The following is a 23,278-nucleotide window of genomic DNA, read 5'->3' on the forward strand; positions in this document are numbered from 1 at the left end:
TATTTTATTAACTCAGTGGCACACAGTATATTTCTGGATGAAGTCAGCCTAACAGAAAATAGAATTTCACTGATGATTGAGTTCCTGAACTTGACAGTGAATAGGGAAAGATCACTGCTGAGGTCAACTCAAGCAAAATCAATACTAGGAAGAACTAAAGAAAAACCAGCACAAATGATGTTTTACTGTACACAAGATTGAAAAATTTCTGAATATAAATAAAATTGCTAAGATAAATAAGATGACAAATATAATAATGTCATTTATAGTGGCAAATAAATGGGAATGAAAGGTAATGAAATGGCAACAGTTAAAAGCTGAAGTAGCTAATCAGAAAATTCTTCCTAATAAAATGTGCTAGAAGACTGAAAAACTCATTTTTCTGAACTACTAAATTAAGAATTCCTCAGAGCAATTTGTTTCCACTGAAGAATGTATCAGAATCAACTCAGTAAACAATTAAGAGAAGAAAAAAATACCCCCAATAAAGACACCAGAAGTGTCCATTGTTAGCAGATTTTAAGCTATGTAGGTCAAAAAGAGTGGTGACAAAGCTTTAAATTTTGTCTGCTCCAGAAACAAGAATTGGCAAGAGCCAAGGGATTTATTTGTAAAAACTATGTTGCTCCCGCTCCATAAGTGAGTTCAGAATAAAGGTAGTGTTTCATGTGAGCAAAGTGTGCTTTCAGGATAGACAGATGTGGTAACTAGTTGGGTACAGCCTTTTAAAATTACAATCACCTACACAAACAAAAATGACTTGAGGACTGGATGGTTCAAGGGACTAGTAACAAGATACAGCACCTTTCACCTTTGGTGCGCTAGGTCAAATGCAGAAAATGTCAGGATGGCTGAAAGTTGTTCCATCTGGGAGCTAGATGGCAATGCTAGATAGATTATTACTTAAAAAGAGCATCAGCACAATCAACCCCAAGTAACACTCTCGTGGGCAAAGATGTTAATGACTAAATGGACATAAAGGCAACTTCTCCCATTCCCCTACAGGTGGGCTCTCAGAAATAAGGTTGAAGCACAATGGCTTGGTAAGCTGAGGAAATGCACCATGAGCTGTACCCCTTCTGTGAACTGAAGACCTAGGTCTCCAGGGCTGTCCAAATAAATAAAACCCTACAGATAAAGTGTGTTATTACTACTGTAAAAAGCATACAAATAATGATTACTATAATTTACATCATTGAATATAAGGTCAATATTAAAATTGGTCTGTAATAGCAAAGCAAGAGGTGAGATAACATGAGAGAGGCAGCAGTTACATACAGGGGACATGCTCTCCAATCTCAAGTCTGACACTGATTCATTGTGTAACCTTCCGCATGTTGCTTAAAAATGTCTGTCAGCTCTCCCATCAATAAAATGAGAGTAATAATATTTACCATACACCTCAAGTAGGTGTTATGAGGCTTACACCATTAAGGTTTGTTTACTCATTTAAGAGCCTTAAATGAAAAGAGAAATAATACACTCTGAGTACCTTTCCTAGCCCTGAAGAAGAGCTCTGTGAAAGACTGAAAACTTGTTTTTTTCACCAACAAAAGTTGGTCCAATAAAAGTTATTACCTCAATCATGTTGTCTCTTTAAATCTGGGACCAACACAACTACAAAAACACTGCAAACAAAAAAGAAACAACAGTAAATTATCTCTATATATTGCTATCATGTATCTTCTGGCATTCTTTTATTCTCAAAATTTTACTTCTCCAAGCGTCAGAACAGGTATTTACTATAAAAATAGTAAAGGTATGGCCCAATGGAAGCTCAGCTTTCCACAGCAATTGCATTCTATGAAGGAGTGAAATAAAGGCCAAATTCTGATCCTGGTAAGTCAAAAGCAAAACTCCCAAGGAATTCAGGATTTGTTTCCAGGGAATTATTTTCCCTTCTTCTTCAGCAGCCATGTACATTTAGCCATGTCATAGCCATGTATGCACATGGACACTACATAGGCGTCACATCAAGCAGCTCGAAGCATTCCACATGCGCTGCTTCCGCAACATCATGAAGATCCGCTGGCAAAACAAAGTGCCCAATCTCGAGGCCCTCGAGAGAGCCCAGATGACAAGCATTGAAATGATGATCATGAAGTCACAGCTACGCTGGACCGGTCATGTCAACCACATGGATGCCAACAGAATCCCTCGCCAGCTTCTGTATGGTGAGCTCTCCCAGGGCATCCAGTATATAGCTCATCCATGGAAACGTTACAAGGACACCATCAAAGCCAATCTGCAATATAGCAGTACCAAACCTAGGGACCTTGAGGACACCGCCAGCGACAGAACACAGAGGCGTGCAACAGTCAGAAATACCTGCATCGCCTTTGAGGAAGACCACTGCCGGCGTCTACAAGAGGCACGCGAATGACGTCACGGAGCATCAGCAGTGCACAATCCATTGACAGCGAACTTCCCATGCACCATCTGCAGCAAAATGTGCACCTCTAGAATTGGCTTGTACAGTCATCAGTGGGCACACCAGGAGACCAACAATAGATGATCTGGACAGATTTGTCATCTGATCAATGGACTACCAAGAGCCATGTATGATAAATCATAAAAATGTAGAAGTCTCACAAAAGCATGACTCTAGTCTAGCTACAGTGATCTACAATGCTAGAACCAGCATTAAAGAGCCAGTTTACAAACATGAAAGAAGAGTGTGATCAAAGACTGGCTTCAATCAAAAAAGTCAGCCTTGGCAGGAAAGGTGACAAAAGATAGGAAATGGATCGCTCATGGGTAACAGAATTATGAGGAATGAAGTCTGAAATATTAATTTTCATCTTACTGTTACTTTGTACCATTGACACAGGCTAATGTTGAAATCCAATACGGAAGGACACTACGAGAAGAAATCTAGAGTTTGTGTGTGACATAGTATTAGTCAAAATACTTTGGTTAACATAAATCCATTGAACTAGTCAATGAAGATTGAAAGTCAGTCTTTCTAAAATACAGCACCTCCTTTAACTCAGTGGTTCTCAGTCTGTTGGGAGAACCCCACAGAGGGGATGCTAAATGATCTTCGGGGGGCAGTTGGCAGAAGTAACAATTTCAGCTTCATGTCAATGGTGATGTCACTCAGCTATCATGGGTGGTGAACAAACATGGGGAGACACTGATCTCTAAGAGCTACCCTTGTCTCTGACTAGGCCTGTGAGATTGTGGGAGGGGAGTGAGTGTTGCTGCTAGAGAGACCAGCATAGAGGAAAGAGTAGATGTGGTGAAACTGCTTGTCCCCACCACTGGAGCCCTTTCTAGCCAATGGGAGACTTTCAAACTACCTGCCTGGCTTCATTTCATATTCTCTTTGAGCAGCTGACCACCATCATGTTTCTGTTCTCTACCTTCACAAGATCATGCAGGTAACAGTAAGCATCAAGGCATCCTGCCTCTCCTCTCAAAGATCACCCTGGTAAAACATGGAAAATGGCAGGGAAGGGAAGCTATCAGCCTATTGAAAATAGTCATGGTTTAACAAGGCAGTCCCAGGATTGAAAACTTGTAATGGCAAATTGCCTGGGATAGAAATGTCCTAGGAACACTAGGCAATTGCTTAGCAGCCCACTCTCCCCGCACCATTTGCAACCACCTCTAAAGCCATGTTCCACTTCATAAGGGGCTGGTGCAGAGGTCAGATACATAAGTACATCTTAGAGAAAGAGCCAGCAGGAATCAAGGTTGGAGGTAAATGAACAGCCAGGACATGAGCCTGCAGTCTCTATGCACACAAAAAGGGCCACTGGCCAGAAGCAGATGAAGCAAATCATAAAGGATGCAAGGAGACAAGGCATGGGGAGTGGCTATTAGGGACAAAAGAAAAACCATGCAAAGAGAAGAGGGAAGATATGAGGGAGAAGGGATATAAGGGAACAGCATTATTTTATCTGGTAAGTTTAGAGTGATCTTTCTTTGCATTTTTCCTCATACTTTCTGTGAAGAAAATAATCTAAAATTCCCCACAATACCAAGAACTGTCCCTCAGACAGGATGTAGTGATCTCCATAGCTTCCACTTTTTAGTAGATTTCAGTCACCCTGATATCTGCTGGGAGAGCAATACACCAGTGCATAGACAAGCCAGGAAGTTTTTGGAAAGTGTAAGGGACAATTTCCTGGTTGCAAGTGCTGGAGGAACCAACTAGGGGTGGAGATCTTCTTGACCTGCTGCTCACAAACAGGGAAGAATTAGTAGGGAAAGCAAAAGAAATGGGAACCTAGGAGGCAGTGACCACGAGATGGTCGAGTTCAGGATCCTGACACAAGGAAGAAAGGAGAGCAGCAAAATCTGGATTTCAGAAAAGCAGCCTTTGACTCTCTTAGGGAACTGATGGTCAGGATCCCCTGGGAGAATAATGTGAGGGGGAAAGGAGTCCAGGAGAGCTGGCTGTATTTTAAAGAATCCTTATTGAGGTTACAGGAACAAACCATCCTGATGTGTAGAAAGAATAGTAAATATGGCAGGCAACAGGCTTGGCTTAACAGTGAAATCCTTGCTGATCTTAAACACAAAAAAAAAAAGCTTACAAGAAGTGGAAGATTGGACAAATGACCAGGGAGGAGTACAAAAATATTGCTCAGGCATGCAGGAGCGAAATCAAGAAGGCCAAATCACATTTGGAGTTGCAGCTAGCAAGAGATGTTAAGTTTAACAAGAAGGGTTTCTACAGGTATGTTAACAACAAGGTCAGAGAAAGCATGGGCCCCTTACTGAATGGGGGAGGCAACCTAATGACAAAGAATGTGGAAAAAGCTAATATATTCAATGTTTTTTTCGCCTCTGTCTCCACGAACAAGGTCAGCTCCCAGACTACTGCACTGGGCAGCACAGTATGGGGAGGAAGTGACCAGCCTTCTGTGGAGAAAGAAGTGGTTCAGGACTATTTAGAAAAACTGGATGAGCACTGCATCCGAATGTGCTAAAGGAGTTGGCAGATGAGTTTTCAAAGATAATAGCCAATGGCTCTGCAATCACATGGTGATCGAGGAAGGTCCCAGATGACTGGAAAAAGGCTAATGTAGGGCCTATCTTTAAAAAAGGGAAGGAGGAGGATCTGGGGAACTACAGGCCAGTCAGCCTCATCTCAGTCCCTGGAAAAATCATGGAGCAGGTCCTCAAGGAATCAATTTTGAAGCACTTCAAGGAGAGGACAGTGATGAGGAACAGTCAGCATGGATTCACCAAGGGCAAGTCATGCCTGACTAACCTAATTGCCTTCTATGATGAGATAACTGGGTCTGTGGATGAGGGGAAAGCAGTGGACGTGTTATTCCTTGACTTTGGCAAAACTTTTGATCCAGTCTCCCACAGTATTCTTGCCAGCAAGTTTAAGTACAATGGGCTGGATGAATGGACTATAAGGTGGATAAAGTGGGCTAGATTGTCAGGCTCAATGGGTAGTGATTAATGGCTCCATGTCTACCTGGCAGCCAGTATCATGCGGAGTGTCCCAAGGGTCAGTCCTGGGACCAGTTTTGTTCAATATCTTCATTAAATGATCTGAAGGATGGCGTGGATTGCACCCTCAGCAAGTTTCCAGATGACACTAAACTGGGAGGAGTGATAGATACGCTGGAACGTAGGGATAGGATACAGAGGGACCCAGACAAATTAGAGGATTGGGCCAAAAGAAATCTGATGAGGCTCCACAAGGAGTCCTGCACTTAGGAAGGAAGAATCCAATTCACTGCTACAGACTAGGGACCGAGTGACTAGGCAGAAGTTCTGCAGAAAAAGACCTAGTGGTTACAGTGGACGAGAAGCTGGATATGAGTCAACAGTGTGCCCTTGTTAACAAGAAGGTTAACGGCATTTTGGGCTGTATAAGTAGGAGCACTGCCAGCAGATCGAGGGACATGATCATTCCCCTCTATTTGACATTGGTGAGGCCTCATCTGGAGTACTGTTTTGGGCCCCAAACTACAAGAAGGATGTGGAAAAATTGGGAAAAGTCCAGCGGAGGGCAACAAAAATGATTAGGGGACTTAAGCACATGACTTATGAGGAGAGGTTGAGGGAACCGGTTTATTTAGACTGCAGAAAAAAAGAATGAGGGGGGATTTCAACTACCTGAAGGGGGGTTCCAAAGAGGATGGATCTAGATTGTTCTCAGTGGTACCAGGTGACAGAACAAGGAGTAATGGTCTGAGGTTGCAGTGGGGGAGGTTTAGGTTGGATATTAGGAAAAACTACTTCACTACGAGGATGGTGAAGCACTGGAATGGGTTACCTAGGGAAGTGATGGAATCTCCTTCCTTAGAGGTTTTTAAGGTCAGGCTTGACAAAGCCCTGGCTGGGATGATTTAGTTGGGGATTGGTCCTGCTTTGAGCAGGGGGTTGGACTAGATGACCTCCTGAGGTCCCTTCTAACCCTGATATTCTATGTTTCTATGCTCCTGACAACATGTGGGAAAATAGTGTCCCCCATGCTACACTGGGGGATAGAACAGGTAGAGCAAAATCAAGGGAGGCAGGATTGAATGTACTGTAAAGGGTGAAGGCACCTTTTCTACTCTAAGATTCCTCAATGGCTCAAAAATGTTGTATTACGAGATCTGCATTACATGACCAAGGGAGAAGCAGGGTCCCAAGAGTGGGCAGTCACTTGGAGAATAGGTACTTTTCTCTAAATACACTTTTTGCAATTAATCCACTGTGGACTTCATTCCTCTGGAATGCAGCAGCTTGGCACACTGCAAGTTCAACTTTATAACTGCTTAAAAAATACTGATATCATACCAAGTAGCAATATATTTCAGGAAAATATCCTAACAGCTGAACAACACTTGAGAAAGTGTGTCTAACCTATTCTGGAAAATTTCCAAGCAACAGTGACAATGAAAGAAAGTACTTTCAGTATCATATATTTACACACAGAGAGACAGACAAGAGGAATTGTCTAAGACAATGATAAGCATTAAGGTATACACTGTACTTAGACAAAATTGAAGTATAGGAACATCCAGCACTATATTCGGTCTCTGATAGTAGCAACTGGCTGATGCTTCAGGGGAAGGTAAAGTAAGCCCATAATGGAGAATTATGGAATTACTTGTACATAGAACTTTCTTCATAACCCTAAATGTCTCAGTCAATTTCCTTGTCTATCTATGGTCCCCTTCAAAGCATGCAACTAATTATTTCATTTCTAATGAAAAACTACTGGCTAGAGCATTTAGAACAACTAGAAAAGAGTACAGTAAGTCGTGGAAGCATTTGAAAACACATATAATAAGAATACATTAAGTAGCAGTCTGTAGTGCGGCAAGCAATGAAACCACTAACGCGCAAATAGTGTAATGTGTCTGTACAGCATATGGTACACATTTTATCATTTATAACGCAGCATATGGTACAAATTTGTAGCATTTATATTATAATACACACACACACACATATATATATATATGACAAGCATTTCTGACACTGTAAACATTTATGTAGTTGAAACTGTTCATAACTGGAAGCATAATGTAGGTCTGGAAAACCAGCAGTAAGAGTTGTTCTTTCACTGTTGACAGATTCATTCCTTGACATCTTCAAGATATATCTATAATTACATATTTCTACATTGTATTTTATTTTACTGATCAGGTAAATAAACTTCACAGCTTATTACTGAGGGGAGCATAGAATCTGGCCTTCCTCATGAGTTTCCTATCTTTGAATGCCACAGCTCTGTAGTTTCACTCCTACTGTGCTAGAAATTATTTTCAGAAGGCCCAGAGGCATTGTAGCATACTCTGTGCTGCCATGAGCAAGACCAATATTTGAGAGCTAACTTAAGACTCCTGCTGCCTCAGCTGGTAGAGAACAAGCATGTGGTAGAAGTGATGAGCTTGTTCTCCCGAGGGCTGGGTGCCAGCTGCACTACACTAAGAGAGAGAGTGTGGAATTAACAGTGTCCTCACAGAGAGGCTGTAGAATTTTGCCTTTCAGTGTGAAGAGTCATGCCTTAATGGAAGCTAGTACAGAGGAATGAGGCATCAGAATACAGAAGTGGGGAACACTATCACGCAAAATAAGTGTTTTCCTCTGTAAAACAATCACTAAACCTGAATACATTAAAAAGATGTTAAAGATTGTTTATTATTTATTTACGGTAGCACCTTAAATGCTTTCCAAATACTTTAAAAATACCATCCTGTCCTTAGGAGCTGATATCGAAGGACAAGCAAGTAAACAGATATTAGGGAAAGAGAACAGGAACAACAGGCAGAAATATGTCTTTGAGAAGGCCTTACATGCAAGTAGGGAAGGTAGAAGAGCTAACATAAGTCCTACCATACATAAAGAGCTGTGCAGAAGAAAGCAGAGGTGACTGCATGGAAAGCTGACAAACAGGTGAACAAGTCTGGGAGCACTGACGCAGTAGGCCGAATTGGGGCAGGGGAGGCAACAACACAATGTTTGACAAGGGAGAATAAATACAGAGAGGAAGAGTTAAGTAGAGCTTTGAAGGTGTTGAGAAGAAAATTAAATTTCATGTGATAGATTCAAAGAGGGGCATGACCTGATCAAATTAATGGGTAAGGGGGGTGAGTCTGGTATTTGCATTTTGTATGGACTGCAGTGGAACAACGCATGCATTTGAGAAGACAGAGAGGGGAAAACTGAAGCAGTAAAGGAGAAATATCATCAAGGCCTCAACAAGAGGTTTAGCTGTGGAGATGGAAAGAAAAAGGAGGATCTTGGAAAAGTTAAAAAGGAATAATCTGCAAGATTTGGATATGACCTAGATGTATATAGTTGGGGAAGGGAAAGAAAGCAGTCAAAAATAGTAACAAAAATTGTGGGCTTGAGTGACATGCATGATGCTGGTCTTGTCTTCAGTGACAAAAAATCAGGCAAGTGGAGTAGGTGGAGAAGGAAGATATGGTTCTATTTTGGCCATCTTAAGTTAAGGTGATGACAGCACATTAGGAGATGTCAGAGAGTCAAGCAGAGGAGTCAGGTTGGTTAAGATTTGTGACACTTCAATAGAGATGACAGCTGAAGGCATGTGAGCTGATGGGCTCATCGAGAAACAGAGTGAGAAAACCTGAGACCCAATGACATAGTTCTGGGGAACCCCAAAAGAGAATGGGAGAGGAGGATGCAGAGGACCCACTGACAGAGAAACTGAAGGAAGAGACAGTACCTCAAAAGTTCAGTGAGGATAAGATGACAAGAAGGAGAAGAAAATGTAACAGTATCAAAAGCACATGACAAGTCAAGAAGGGGAAGAATGGAGCAGAGGCCCTGAGATCTGGCAAGGAAAAGGTCCTTAAATACTCTATTGGGAGCAATTTCAGAAAAGTCAGAAGTCAGATGGGAAGGGATCCAAGACAGAGCGGAAGAGAGGAAATGAGTGTACTGGTTGCAGACTGTAATTCAATGATTTTGAAATAAAGAAGAGGAGAGAGATGGGGCAGCACTTGGAGAGGCTAAAAAAGTGTATTTATTATTTATTAGAATAGCAAGAACCAAGGCATGCTTATATCATGAGAAGAAGGAGCAGAGAATAATGAGACTGAAGGAAAAGAAAGAGGTCGGATGGGATGGGATGTACAGGCAGCTGGAAGTGTCAGAGGTGGAGAGAAGGTAGAATACCTCAAGGTCACTGATGGGGAGACAGATTCAAAGGTGTCAGGTGGAGAGGAGAGAAATGAGGAAGGAAAAAAGTGAGGCGCGGAAATCCTAGAAATTTTGTTGATTCCCTCTCAAAAAAGTTTGCAAAGAGTGCACAGAATGAGGAGACAATAGTGGGTTGTAAATACATGAGTGAGGCTGTTGACATTGTAATAAATGAGAGAAGAGAAATGTTGTTTGGCCAAGATGGTATAGTTGAAAGGACATAATTGTTTTTCTTTTTAAAAGAATGATTACCTACTCTGTAGTCACTGTGGTTCTTCAAGATGTTGTAATCAGTGTGGATCCCACTGCAGATATGCACACACCTCATCCATCAGGGACACACAAGCGCCCTGCACTTCCTCTTGCTCCCGGATGAGGGCATAATCGGTGAGACAGCCACACAATTCAAAGTCCACGCCGCTGAGGACTCCAGAAAGCAGGGACAAAGGGTGGGTTGTGGGATCCACACTGACTACATCTCATAGAACTACAATTAGTTACTGTACTATTATCTCTTCTCTGAGTATGTGCCAGTGTGAATCCCAGGAAGATGGAATTCTGAGACCACCTTATTGGGAGGATCCACAGGGCTAGAATCTGGGTCTGCTGGTGCCTGAGCTACTGCTGCATCCACACCACTACTCGAACTCTGGCAGAGCAGCAATCCACAGGCTGTGAGCCTTGAGGGGCCAAGCACCAACTTCATATCCTGCCCATAAAGGTCCTGTCTGGCTTAGACTACCACATTCCCTGATTGGCTGAAGCACACTATGCAAGGCCTAGGGGAAATACCCAAATGCTGTCTGTACAAGTAGGCAGATCACCAGCTTGCTGCTGCAAACAAACCTTGCTGCAAACTCCTAATACGTCATCTTATTCTTGGTTCCTGACCCCAGTACTGCTCCTGACACCTGGCCTCAGTCCTGGTCCTGGTTCCCTGCTCCTATCTAGACTTCTTGCCCAGCCTCTCTTCCACTAATTTTACCCCTACTAGCTTACTTGGTTCCAACACCATGTGGCTAATTGACCTCGACTCCAACCTGATCCTACAGCATGACACTAGTCCATACTTGACACCGTACAAACAAACAATCTTAATAATAGTAGAAAAGGTTCCACTAAGAAAAGCTGTTGAGGTAAGCAGAGGCATTTTTCCATCTAGGTACAGCAGAAACAAACATATGCTGAATCAACAGATAGTTCAAAATAAGAGGACTATCTTCTTCCTCTCAAAGAAGGCTTGGCTCTCCCTCAGTTCTATACAAGTTCACCTAGCAGCCATCATCAACACAGATATGGTATTACTTTGGAAGAAATTGTTCTATGATATTCATGCTGTGTTTGGTTAGTGAACATGCTTTTTGGAGTCACACCTTTAAGCAATGAAGGTGCTGTCTAGAGAATAGGGTAACATAAATGTATAAAGGCCTGTGTCCCAGAAGGAAAAGAAAAATTCTGACTGGAGCTCAAGGGTTGTGCATTACCTGGTCTATCAGGTCATAGCACAAAACTTGTCCCTTGGTAGATAAGCTCTCACCAAAGTCGAACTTATGAAGTCTATTGTCTGTGCTGGAGTGAGGACAGACTTTTTCAAGTTCACACTGACTCCTAGAGAGAATAAGAGGGAAGCATTAATGAGGTGGACGGTAGACTTGAAGTGTTCTGCCAGTGACAGGCCAGTCATCGAGACAAGGAAAAATGGTGAAGCCATTCTATCTGAAATGAGCTGCTGCTACCAGGAAGACTTTGGTAAAGACACTTGGGGTAGTGTCAGAGCCAAATGGGAGCATCCTGCACTGAAAGTGGTTGAGGCCCACCATGAATCTGAGAAACCATCTGCAAGAGGGGAGAATGTTTGCATCCTTCATACCAAGGGCTGTAAACCATATGTTCTTTTCCAAGAATGGGATTATTAATGCCAATGTGACTATGTGAAATTTCAGTTTATGAATAAAGCAGTTGAGATTGAGGAGATTGAGACAGTCTCCAACTGCTTTTTTTGGGTACTAAAAAGTGCGTCAATTAAAAGTCTCTTCCCTGGTGTATAGAGACACCCACTCTATTGCTCCTTGCTGGAGGAGGGAATCCAATTCCTGCCTGAGAATATCCTCATGAGAATGATCCCTGAAGAGGAATGTTGATGGGGTGTTTGGAGGAAGTATTGAAGTAAACTTGATTGCAAAGCACTGGAAGATTTCCAACTGCCACTTATCTATCGTTATAGCACAGCAGTTATGGAAATAGGATGCCAAACAGCCCCCGGAAGATTCATAGGAACTTATAAAGTCTGCAGATGACACAAAAATTGGGGGAGCAGTAAATAATGAAGAGGACACTTCACTGATTCTGAGAGATCTAGATTGCTTGGTACACTGGGCCTAAGAAAAACAGTGTGTGTTTTAATATGACTAAATGTAAACATATACTTTTGGGAACAAAAACACAGGCCACTATTATATGATGGGGGACTCTATCCTGGGAAGTAGTGACTCTGAAAAAGATTTGTGGGTTGCTGTGGATAATCAGCTGAATGTGAGCTCTAAGTGTGACACTGTAGCCAAAAGAGCACAAACAGGGGAATCTGAAATAGGAATAGAGAAGTCGTTTTAACATTGTATTTGGCACCAGAATGACCATCACTGGAATACAGTCTCCAGTTCTCCCCACTATTCAAGAAGGATGTTGATAAATTGGTGACAGTTCAGAGAAAAGAGTCACAAGAATGATTCAAGGATTAGAAAACATGACGTAGAGTGATGGACTGAAGGAGTGCAATCTATTTAGCTTAACAAAAAGAAGATTAAGGGGTTGAATTGATTACAGTCCATAAATATGTACATGGGGAACAAATATTTAGTAATGGGCTCTTCATTCTGGTAGAGAAAGGTATAACACCAGACAATGGCTGAAAGTTGAAGCTAGACAAATTCACAATGGAAATAAGTTGTAAAATTTTAAATGGTGAGAGTAATTAATCATTGGACCAATTTATCAAAGGTTGTGGTGGATTCTCCATCAATGACAATATTTAAATCAAGATTCATTTTTTCCCCTAAAAGATATGCTCTGGTCATTATTTTGGGGAAGTTCCAAGGAGGTCAGACTAGATGATCACAATAGTCCCTTCTGGCCTTGTAATCTATGAATTTCACTGAACTCTAATGGATCCTCCTCTATGGCTCCTAGACAAAGCAATCAGGCCTCTTCTGATTGTAACAAGTTCTCATGAGAAAGGTTCCTGAAGAATGATAGGAAAGGGGTGTCAGTAGGGGTAAAAAGTAGAATTTGGGTGGCTATGGGGAATGTTTTCAAACAACCATTTGTTTAAAGTCATGGCAGGTATGCCAGGTGGAATGGGGTGAGGTGGCTTCCAAAAGTCATGCTCTCTAGACTGGATTGGAAATGGCTCCCAATAGTCCCATCAAATTACTGATGTGTTGTGGCAATGGGGCACATTATAAAGGAGGAGAAGAGCTGTTGTCCTCCGCTGTATCTCACTTACTTCTTGGCATAATATTCAGGTTGCCTGGGATATAAAGCTATCATCCATTGTCTTGGCTGGGGCTGAGGATGATATGGCCTGCAGAACAGAAAAAGGGGTGTAACTCCCCACAGAGTAGATAGTGGCCTGAGTCCTTCAGTGAGTGCAGAGCCCTGTCCAACCTCTCACTGAGAAGCTTTTGCTCATGGCCTGCACCTCCTAAGAATGCCAGTTGTCTGAAGCCACAATAGCTAATGCAATTTCATCACTGCGATCATAGATCTAGCTGCAAAGTCAGAGACATCCATTGCCACCTATAGGGCCATACTGGCTATTAATTAGCCACCCTTGGTTATGTCTTTAAGCAATTCTCTGCTCTCATGCAGGAGCTTCATGAGAAAGGGGTTCACCTTCTTCCATGTTGGCCTGTAATGCAGTTAGGGAAAATTTTCTCACAAAAGGTCAAGCCTGTTGAGGTTGTTGCCCGAGAGGTACACTCTTTCAATTTTGACTTTGCTTGTACTTCTGACATACCTGGGGAGCCCAGACTGTGCTGAGTGTTGAAGTACCCAAGCCCCATGGAAACCTGGTACTACTTCTCATTTCATTTTGCAGTAGGCATTCTCGTTGCTGGTCTCTGCCACAGAGAGCTTTAGCAGGTTGTGTAACCTCATTTATGTGATTGAAAATCTTGGCTAGATCAGAAGCTGAGAAGCTAACAGCTTGTGGGATTTCTCCAATATGACCAATGTCTTGATCTCCAGACTCTTTACAATCCTCACCAGGAGGATGTTTTAAAGTCTGATGTCTATACTGGTGTCAAGGATATCACTTCATCAGGAGACAAACATGAAAGCTACTTTGGCGGTAATACAGATGCTGCTCTGTATCTGGCTTTGGCTCTTCCTGACACTCTGGCTCAGGTGGTCTGGTCTGGGATGCTGATGGAGAGAATGACCTCTTTTTTTTTCCTGAAGTGCAGCGGGAAAGAGCTGTTTCTCAGTGCCTGAGATGCTGGGCCCCAGTATTGCCAAAAGGACCACAGTCACATGCCAAAGAAATATTGTTGGTTTGTTGGATGCTGGCTGTCCAATGTCATTCCTGAAATACCAATGGTGGTTGAATCCTAGAGAATAAAATGGCAGGTCTGTCTCTTGTGTTGACCACTGACCTCAAAGAAGAGGGGCTCTCTACTGGAAGATGGGGAGAACGTATGCCCCACTGAGAGCGAGGAGGAATAACCTCCTACAGTGGCAGCACTGAAATATATTGCATGCTCAGTACTAGAGTCTGATACCAATGTGTCTTGATACTGACAACCATCTTGGTTCTTCTCTAGGTTTATCCTCTGTTGTGGGCAGCAGCGCCAATGGATGCTTCATCAGACCTGAAATCAGTGCCAGAGGAGTCTTCTGCATCATAAGCTGCTCTTTCTGCCAAGCCCACTGTGCAGTGGTTGGAGGATTTATCTCTGGAAGCTTTACGGTGTCTGACCTTTTGGGAGTACACTGAGCCTGTCTGGAGTCTCTGACTCTATGTTCAGAGCAACACCTCTCAGTGCCAGACAAACTCCAGTGTTGATTCTAGCTTTGATTCTAATGGTTTTCAGGACGGTTTCTGTGCCAACGGCAGCAGTGCCAGTGCCAGTGCTGGGTGTTTCCTCAGCACCATCTTCTTCATGCTGGTTTGGTGTCACTTAACAACTAGATGTGGGATTGGATGAAGGTGGCTTGTCTGTCAGTAACACTCTGGGGCTTGTGTCCGCTGGGTCTGATGAGACCTTCATGGACTGTTCCAGAAGACAAAGCTTTAGCCTTGTGTCTCACAGCTTATGTGTTCCTATGGAGACTGATAAACAGACTGAACTTCTGCTCAGTATATAAGATTCCCCCAAATGGAAGAGACACCTGTTGTGGCCATCTTTCAGAGGGATTAGTACATTGCAGAATGGATAGAGCTTAAAGCCCACTGGTTTCAAGTCCATCATGTTAGGAAGCCTGAACAGAGGGGTATGTACAAGGGAGTATGTACAGGAGGTTCTGATGATCCATCAGCTCAGATGGATGGAAACAGTTAATGGTAGACAATATAGAAGATCAGAAAATAGTTCAGAAGATTTTTTCAAGATTTGTAGACATTAAGTCAGAGCTAAGAACCAGATGGTCAGATGCTCACCAGGATCCATCTCACTGCCACTGGCAGTAAGAGGGAACTGAGGAAGGGTCACAGCTACCCCATCCTTTATGCCATGTGGGGTTAGGAGGTGCACAAAGTCCATGAGGAGACACAGCTCCGAAGGACACTGTTATTAAAAGAAACCCTCCAGAGTCACACACATGAAGCACATGTGCACCTACAGTGGGATCCACACTGATACATACTTGAAGAACCCAACTTTCAATATTTGTAGTAATACAGCATATCAGAAAGCATTAGTTGTATAAACCAGAAAAAGATGTGTTCATTATCTCTTGCAATTTGTATAACTGTACTTATTTAGCTAAATAAGAAAACAGTGAGGTTAACTAATTTTAATTAAGATGGTGTATCATCTTTAAATTAATCCCATCAAATGGAATCCAAACTCTACAAGTCTTCTTCCTCCAAAGTGCTCTGTTCATTGCCATATCCTCTATCACAGCGCTTCTCAAACTTTAGCACCCCGAGGACCCCCATTTTGATTAAAAAATTTTTGCGGCTCCTCAAGCCCCATGCTCAGTCTCAGGTCCTGCCCCCACTGCACCTCTTCCCCCAAGGTCCCATCCCTGCCCCACCTCTACTCACCGACGCTCCATCCTTGCTCCTCCTCTTCTCCGCCTCTTTCTGCCCCTTCCCCCGAGTGCACCCCATCCCCACTCCTCCCCCACCAATGTGCAGGAGGTGCTGGGAGAGAGGTGAAGGAGTTGATCATCGGGACCTGCAGATGCCCTGGAGTACCCTCACAAATCCCAAGGGTCCATGGACCACAGTTTGAGAAACACTGCTGTAACACACCACATGATAACACGTCTTTCTTTAAGACGTCCCACCACTTGTTCCTGAGTCAGCCTTTCTGTCTTTTTGCTTCAGTCTTGATCTGTTTGATTCTCTCATCCACACAGTTTTCAGGACTGTGCTTTACATGATCAAACCATCTGAGACTGCACTACCTGATTTTTTCATTTATGGGTGTTAGTTTCTGCATGTCTCTAAAATACACATTTCCTCATGTAGTCTTCCTTGCTTACTCCACCTCAACATTTGTATTTCTTTGGGCATTTGCTCACGTTTCTTCTCAACAATCAGAACCACAGACTTTCCCTTTAATCTTACTGGTATCTTTCTGTCACAGATTACACCACTTGTCTCTCTCCATTTGAGCTAGGCATTTATTATCCTAGATCTAATTTTGTTCTCCATTTCCCTATTTTCCTGTATTCTAGAATCCAGATACTTAAAACTTTGTGTTTTCAGTATTGTCTGCCGATCTAGTTTCAAAGATAATTTTCAGTGTTCACATTATTGAAATTACATGACATATACTCTGTTTTTCCTGTTTATTTTGAGCCCACATCTTCCCAATACATTTCTGAATTTATCAGGATCCTGTCTTTCTTTTCACTGCATATAATGCTATCACCTGCAAACACCAAGATGCCTTCATCTGTATGTTCCTTGTGAGGGTATAACAGGATGAGGATAAAACAAAAAAGGGTTCAGTGCTGATCCAATGCCCTCCCACCTTTACTGTTAGTTTGCCTGTTTCACCATTAATATTTCTGACTATTGACATTACATCTACATAAATAGCATGAACAAGCCACACAAATTTGCAATATCTTACGCAAACCTACAAACTTGCTGTAGTGGGGCGGACTGCCCCACTCCCTGTGAGAATGGCCTGTGGCAGGCCAGGGAGCCTGCACAGCCCGGGAGTCAATCAGAAAGGGGCTTATGGGGAGCCAATCAGGGCCCAGATTGGAGGGAACTAGTTAGGGCCAGGCTCACCCATATATAAAGGCTGCCCAGAACAGGAGCAGTCAGTCTGTCCCAGGCCTTTGACAGGGGAAGGTCAGTCTCCAAGGGGGAGACTAGCACCGTGGACAGCGCAGTGCTGGGCAGGCTCAAGGAGATTAGAAGGCTCTAGCCCATAGCCGCCAGGCTGCAGGCCCTGAAGGGAAGGACCTAGTGGGTGCAAGTGGCCGTAGGGGAAGCGGCCCAGGGGAACAGACAGAGGAGGGGAAAGAAAGAGGACAGTGAGGCTGCCACCAGAGGGTCCCTGGGCCGGGACCCAGAGTAGAGGGCAGGCCTGGGTCCCCCCCTCCTTGCAGTACATCCAGCCATTAGCCGTAGGGAGCGGCCATTATAGACTACGCCCGATTCCTGACAAGAGGGATTAGACATTGGGGTGTGTGGTTGCACATGGTGGCTGGAGTGGAGGACTGCTGATCACCAATCCCCGGAAGGGGGTGCAGATGGACTAAGGGGCACTGCCAGAGGGCAGTGGCCTCGAAGAGAGGACGCTGCTGAGCAGGGAGCAACACGGGTCCAGCGACAGCAGTGGAGAGCAGAGGGCAGAACAACGGATGGGACACCACCAGGAGGGGGCGCTCCAATGGAATTGAGCTAATTCCCAAAATCACCAGCAGGAGGTGCCGCGGGTGGTGAGTCCCAACCCGTTTACACTTGCATATCAGCTACTTTAATGTATTTTACTCTAAAAACAGTATTAAATTTTCTAAATGTGAAAAGATTGACTCTTCCCCCTTTATATGAATACAACTCACACATGGAGACACAACTTCCAGAAGCCAGATGCACTGTTGTCCTTGTAATATTGACATTCACACCATCTCCATGTCAGCATATATGACTACTTGACTTTATAAAAAGCAAATATTCTTTGAGGTTCCAGAATCAGAATTTGTAAATAGGCCTCTAAGAGAAGGCTATCAATGCAAGATGGTAGAAATACTTAAATTTTGGAGGCTACTATTACCCTGGAATACATTGTGCACCTATTCAACAGTTTTAGATGGATTTGATTTTACCCCATCTGAACAAATTATTATTAAAAAGTGGGCACGGAAACCTCTGACTCTCCATTTGGAACGAGTTAAATTGCACCAACAAACAGAAGTGGACTGACAATTTTTTTTAATTACTAAATTTTAAGGACTTGCTGAGGTTTAAGATTGATCAAAATTATTATATGGCATTGTCATTAACATGAGTGGATATCCATGCTTAATTCCTTCTAATACTCATCAGTTTGTGAGGATGCTTTGCCACACTTCAGGTAACAAGATAGTGAACCAGCAAACCATATGAGAACCTGAGGGAGGTGACTGGGAACAACAGAAGGAGTCGTACCTTGGACAGGTTTCCAACTTGTGTACCTCTTCCTCATTAGTAGTGTTTTCTTGAGACTCTTCACCTGTTAACAGGGGTGCTGGAACAATTTTTATAGTAGGGGTGCTGTGAACAATTGAACCACATTTTAAATCCTGTCTATAAAGGAAACCAGTTCAAGTCAAGGTGTGCTGCAGCTCCCACCGAACTCCTAGTTCCGGCACCTATGACTGTTGAAGTATGTATGTAATATCTAGTTTCGGGCATCATAAGATCTAAAAGGACCTTCTACTCCTTTGTGCAAATCAATATATATTCTTGGGTGCTTTCTGAGAAAAAAGAGAATTCTTTTCCTTTCGGGAATTACTAGCCATTATTTACTTAGGGCATCTCTGAAAAGCTGGTCATCCTGAAAATGCACAGTTGTCGCCCGTTTCTTTGTTTGGGTGTCTGCTTGCAAGTAGCCATGGCACTGAACACCTCAGACCTTACAGAAAAGGGTATGTGTCCATGGAAACATATGAGACAACGGTCAAAGCAATTAATGTTTTTATTCAGTATAAACACCACTTGTTTGTTCATCCATGCAGGGTAGTATCAATATTTGAAAACTGGATCAGATATGTCTTGTTGTTCTGATACTTACACAAGTTCAGTCCCCTCCTCAAAAGAGCTTATAAACTAAGACAAATAGGAGAGAATGGGGTGGAGGACAGAGATAAATCATGCTATCTATCCATCCATCTATTGATAAAATTTCCAGGACCTCCAGCTACCCATCTACTGGCTAAATTCTTGTGGAGAACAACGAAGAAGAGGACTTGAAGAAGGATTTGAAGGTTAATGGGATAGTAAGTCCTTAGCATGGAACAGTGTTTGGCAACCGTATACTTCTGTTTAACTTATTATACTATTTTCATTTTAAAAACTATAATATCACTGGTTATATATATTTTTTCTCAATCTTATTTGACCGTAAACTATTAAACATTTTGAAATATTATTTTATTTAGATTAGAAGATGCAGTTAAAAACTACTTGTCAATGCCAAAATTCAGAATATTTTTATGCACTCTGGGTTCTTGGATCTCAGTGCTTGAGACTGGTTACATTTATGGTTAGCATTTTATTAATCTTTTTTAAAAAGACACCCAAAAATTACAATCATATAATAAGTTCCAAGAAAAAGACAAGAATCTCCATATATCAGAATATTTAGAAAAACAAGACAAAACAGCACAGATACAATAGAAAACATCCACACACAAAAAGGAACCCCTTAGGTTAACAAAGCATCCAAAGGCACAAACTTTGTAATTTGACATATAAAGGAAATAGCTCAACAGGAATCAATTTGCCACCTAAATATGTCTCAAAATGCAATGGCTACTTTTGATTTATTTTAGAAGATAAAAGTAAGTCAGTAGAAACTGCACTGAAAATTAGACTCTATTAAGGTTTTTATTGGCCACCTGTAGTTTTCTGAATGGTGGATAATACAAATCTTACAGAGACTTAAAATAACAGACCAAATGCAATAGTCTGTTACTAGGCTCACGAGGAATGAATCTGGCCTATTATGTTTAAAATCCTGCAAAACTGGAGGATGGATAAACATGATAAACTCCCTTACATTTCTGCAGTCTCATTTCCAACATTTAGCATCAAAATTTGGAGGCCTCAAATAGAAGTAGGCAATTTACTGAATTTATTTTATTAAGCTAATTAGACTCCATGCTTTAGAATCTCTCTTCATTCTCTTCATAATCCCTACCATTTCTAGCAAAAGCTTGAGACAATAAATGAGCCTTATACTGCACCCTGACAGTCATCAGACTTTGATGGAACAGTGAGGGAAATGAGTCAGTAAAGCTTGCTGGCATGCAGGTGTGTTTTGTTTTGTTTTGTTTTTTTACAGGATTGAGACCAAATTTCTACTTAGACATACATCTTTCTGTTTTGGATTATGTTTCCCAATACATATTAGCTTGTTTTTTTCCAAGACAAACCTCATTCTCTTTGCAATGTTGTTGTCATCATGTTGGTCCCGAAGTACAAGGTAGTTGAGGAAGTATTTTTTAATGGACCAACTTCTGTTGGTGGAAGAGACAAGCTTTTGAGCTTCACAGAGCTCTTCTTTAGGTCTGGAAAAGGTAACCAGGGATTTAATGTAGTTTAACTCTTGGTAGTCCATCGATCCGATGATGACAAAGCCAGTTGTTGTAGGGCAGGCAATTTTTAGGCCACCTTTTCTAGGCCCCTCCCTTACTAAGGTGAGCAGTGCTGTCCTGAAGAGGGCTGCTCAGATGCCTGGGATGCTGCCGGGCAACTCTGCTGCCCCAGGTACAGAGCTGGACGACCACCTATCCACAGGCCGCCTGTGTGCAGGATTGGGACTACGACTCCCAGTGGTAACCTCCACCTGTCACTTTGCCCCTCCTCCATCGCCGCAGGACTTGGGTGGTATGATGATGATGTTTGATGATTTGCACAGGACCTGTGCGTGAAAGCTTTTTAAGTGGTAGAGCCGTTGCACGGGAGCAATCCCACTCTCTCGACCTTAGAAGCCAGACACCAATGGTACAAAAAATCATCACGACTGGTAACTTCTTTGGTTGCAATGGATGGCCTTGACGTCTTTCGTGCCTCGTCAAGCCCTTTGTTGTCCACAAAGCATTGCAGAATCGCCTTCTTGGCTATTGGATCTTAGTGATCTCTTTCACCCAGTCCGCCAGAGATGACGTTGCATGCAGGGTAGGCATATCCCAATTCACTGAGGGTTTGAGTTCCATCAGTTACACTCACCTGGTTTAGCCGGCCTGTCGAAGCCGTTGCCCGGGGTGTGGCCACTGTGCATGCTGCAGCTACTTGGAGCCACAAGTGAGAGCTGAGTGACAGGTGAGGACCAAAGTGGATGGACCATCCCCGAAGGGGTACGACAAGTCCCTCCCATCAGAGGTCCTACCCCTCCCTGGGCACCTCATACACCCCGTAGTTTAATTAATGCACTTTAACTTTAGATAATCCAAATTAACTAAAGGTGCCAATTTGAAGTGCAGTAGTTTAACTAATGCACTTCAGATTGACACCTTTAGTTAATTCGGATTAACTTTCCTGGATGTCCCCCACATAGACAAACCCTACATCCCATTATATAACTAATCTGTCCCAAGAAGTATTTGCAGTTCCTCCCAATTTGGTATCCTAAGTGTATGTCTACAGTTAAATCACTGCAGCTGCACCAATGTAGTGCTTCAGTGTAGACACTTGCTACAGTGATGGGAGGGGTTCTCTCATCGAAGAACTCTTTCGTTGACTTCGCACTGTACACACTATTTTTCATACTTCTGAGAGACATAGCTATGCCAATGTAAATTCCCAGAGCTGACCAGCCCTAAGATGCTATTTACTCACACTTCTAGTTCATAAAAAGTTAAACAAAGACAGAACTAAAACCAGTCCCTGCAAAATCTTTAACTGATCTGTACTATTTCAGGTCACAATTGATTTCATACTACAATTGAAGGAGCTATACAGTTTTGCTGTGTGGCACTGTTTATGAAATGTGACTTAGCAACCCAAGCCAAATTTAGAAGCGACCTTCTTAACAAAACATAAGAATTTGCAATTGTAAATAAAAATAAAAAAGCCTACAAATGCAGAACTCTGTACTGCTCTGCAGTAACCAACTTCAGGTGCAGTTTATTTCCCAGTTGCCTGGCTGATGAAGAGTAAACAATTTCTACGGGCAATGGAGGTAATGGAGTGTACTTTTATTATTAAAAGGAATATGGTGCTTGTGAAAGTTGGCACACTGACAAAACTAGAAAGTGAAATCTACTATTTATCCACAGAGCAGGTGTACCAGGGCAGAGGCAATAGAAGTCTCTCTAAACTATACTGCCAATTTGTCTCATTAATGGATGGAAGCAGCTGCCCTCCAAGCCCACTCATATCTTGGCTTCTCAGCTAACACAGGTAACAAGTGTGCCAATTAGGGATGGAGTTTACTGTGATGTGGATACAGTGATGAAACTTTAAAAATTTGACAGTTCCTGTTATGAGGTTTCCTTCAAGAATGTGGAATAGAGTGCAGGCAAGCTACCAAATCATTTCTATCCATGATCTCAAGATAGGAGAAATTTGGAAATACAAATTGCATGCTTTCTTATATGGTTGATTTGTCTATTATTTTAAACTAAAATATTCAGTGAAGACTTTTAGAAACAATGTTACTGGAGGGTAACTAATGTAATGCTTATTTTTTTAAAAAGGCCCAACATGCAATTCTAGCAATAAGAGGGCTGATAAACCTAACTTCAGTACTGATGAAACTAGAGTAAAGAGTAGAATTATCACACATAAATAAACATGATATGTTGTGGAAGAATCAACACAGCTTTTGTAAAGGGAACTCATGCCTCATCAGTCTATTAGAATTCTTTGAGGGTGTCGATAAGCATGAGGACAAGGGTGATCCAATGGATGCAGTGCATTTGGACTTTCAGAAAAGATTTTGATGAGGTCCCACACCAAAGGCTCTTAAGCAAAGTAAGCAGCCATGGGATCAGAGGAAAAGGGTAGGAATACATAGTCAGTTTTCACACTGGACAGAGGTAAATAGTGGTCCAGGATCTGTACCTGGAACAGTGCTGTTAAACATATTCATAAATAATCTGGAAAGGGGGGTGAACAGTGAGGGGAGTGAACATTTGCAGACAATATAAAATAGCTCAAGATAGTAAGTCCAAAGCTTACTGTGAAGAGTTACAAACAATTTCACTAAACAGGGTGACTGGACAAACAAAACGGCACGTCAAATTCAGTGTTGAT

At 42.4% G+C, this 23,278-nt stretch overlaps 1 protein-coding gene across 11 annotated transcripts in view; it reads right to left on the bottom strand.

The window, feature by feature from the left end:
• The window catches only part of FOXP2 (forkhead box P2), a 674,789-nt gene that overhangs the window by 492,230 nt on the left and 159,281 nt on the right, over nt 1-23,278 (bottom strand). The window contains exon 1 of one of the 11 annotated variants that reach the window (XM_050936169.1): nt 9,890-9,944. The exons of the other annotated variants lie outside the window; for them this stretch is intronic. The gene's annotated coding sequence lies outside the window, so the exon portion shown is untranslated. Of the gene's footprint in view, nt 1-9,889; nt 9,945-23,278 lie in introns of those variants that run through there. 11 annotated transcript variants of the gene reach the window in all.

This window comes from Gopherus flavomarginatus, chromosome 1 (genome assembly GCF_025201925.1).
Source record: "Gopherus flavomarginatus isolate rGopFla2 chromosome 1, rGopFla2.mat.asm, whole genome shotgun sequence".
Taxonomy (NCBI): Eukaryota; Metazoa; Chordata; order Testudines; family Testudinidae; genus Gopherus; species Gopherus flavomarginatus.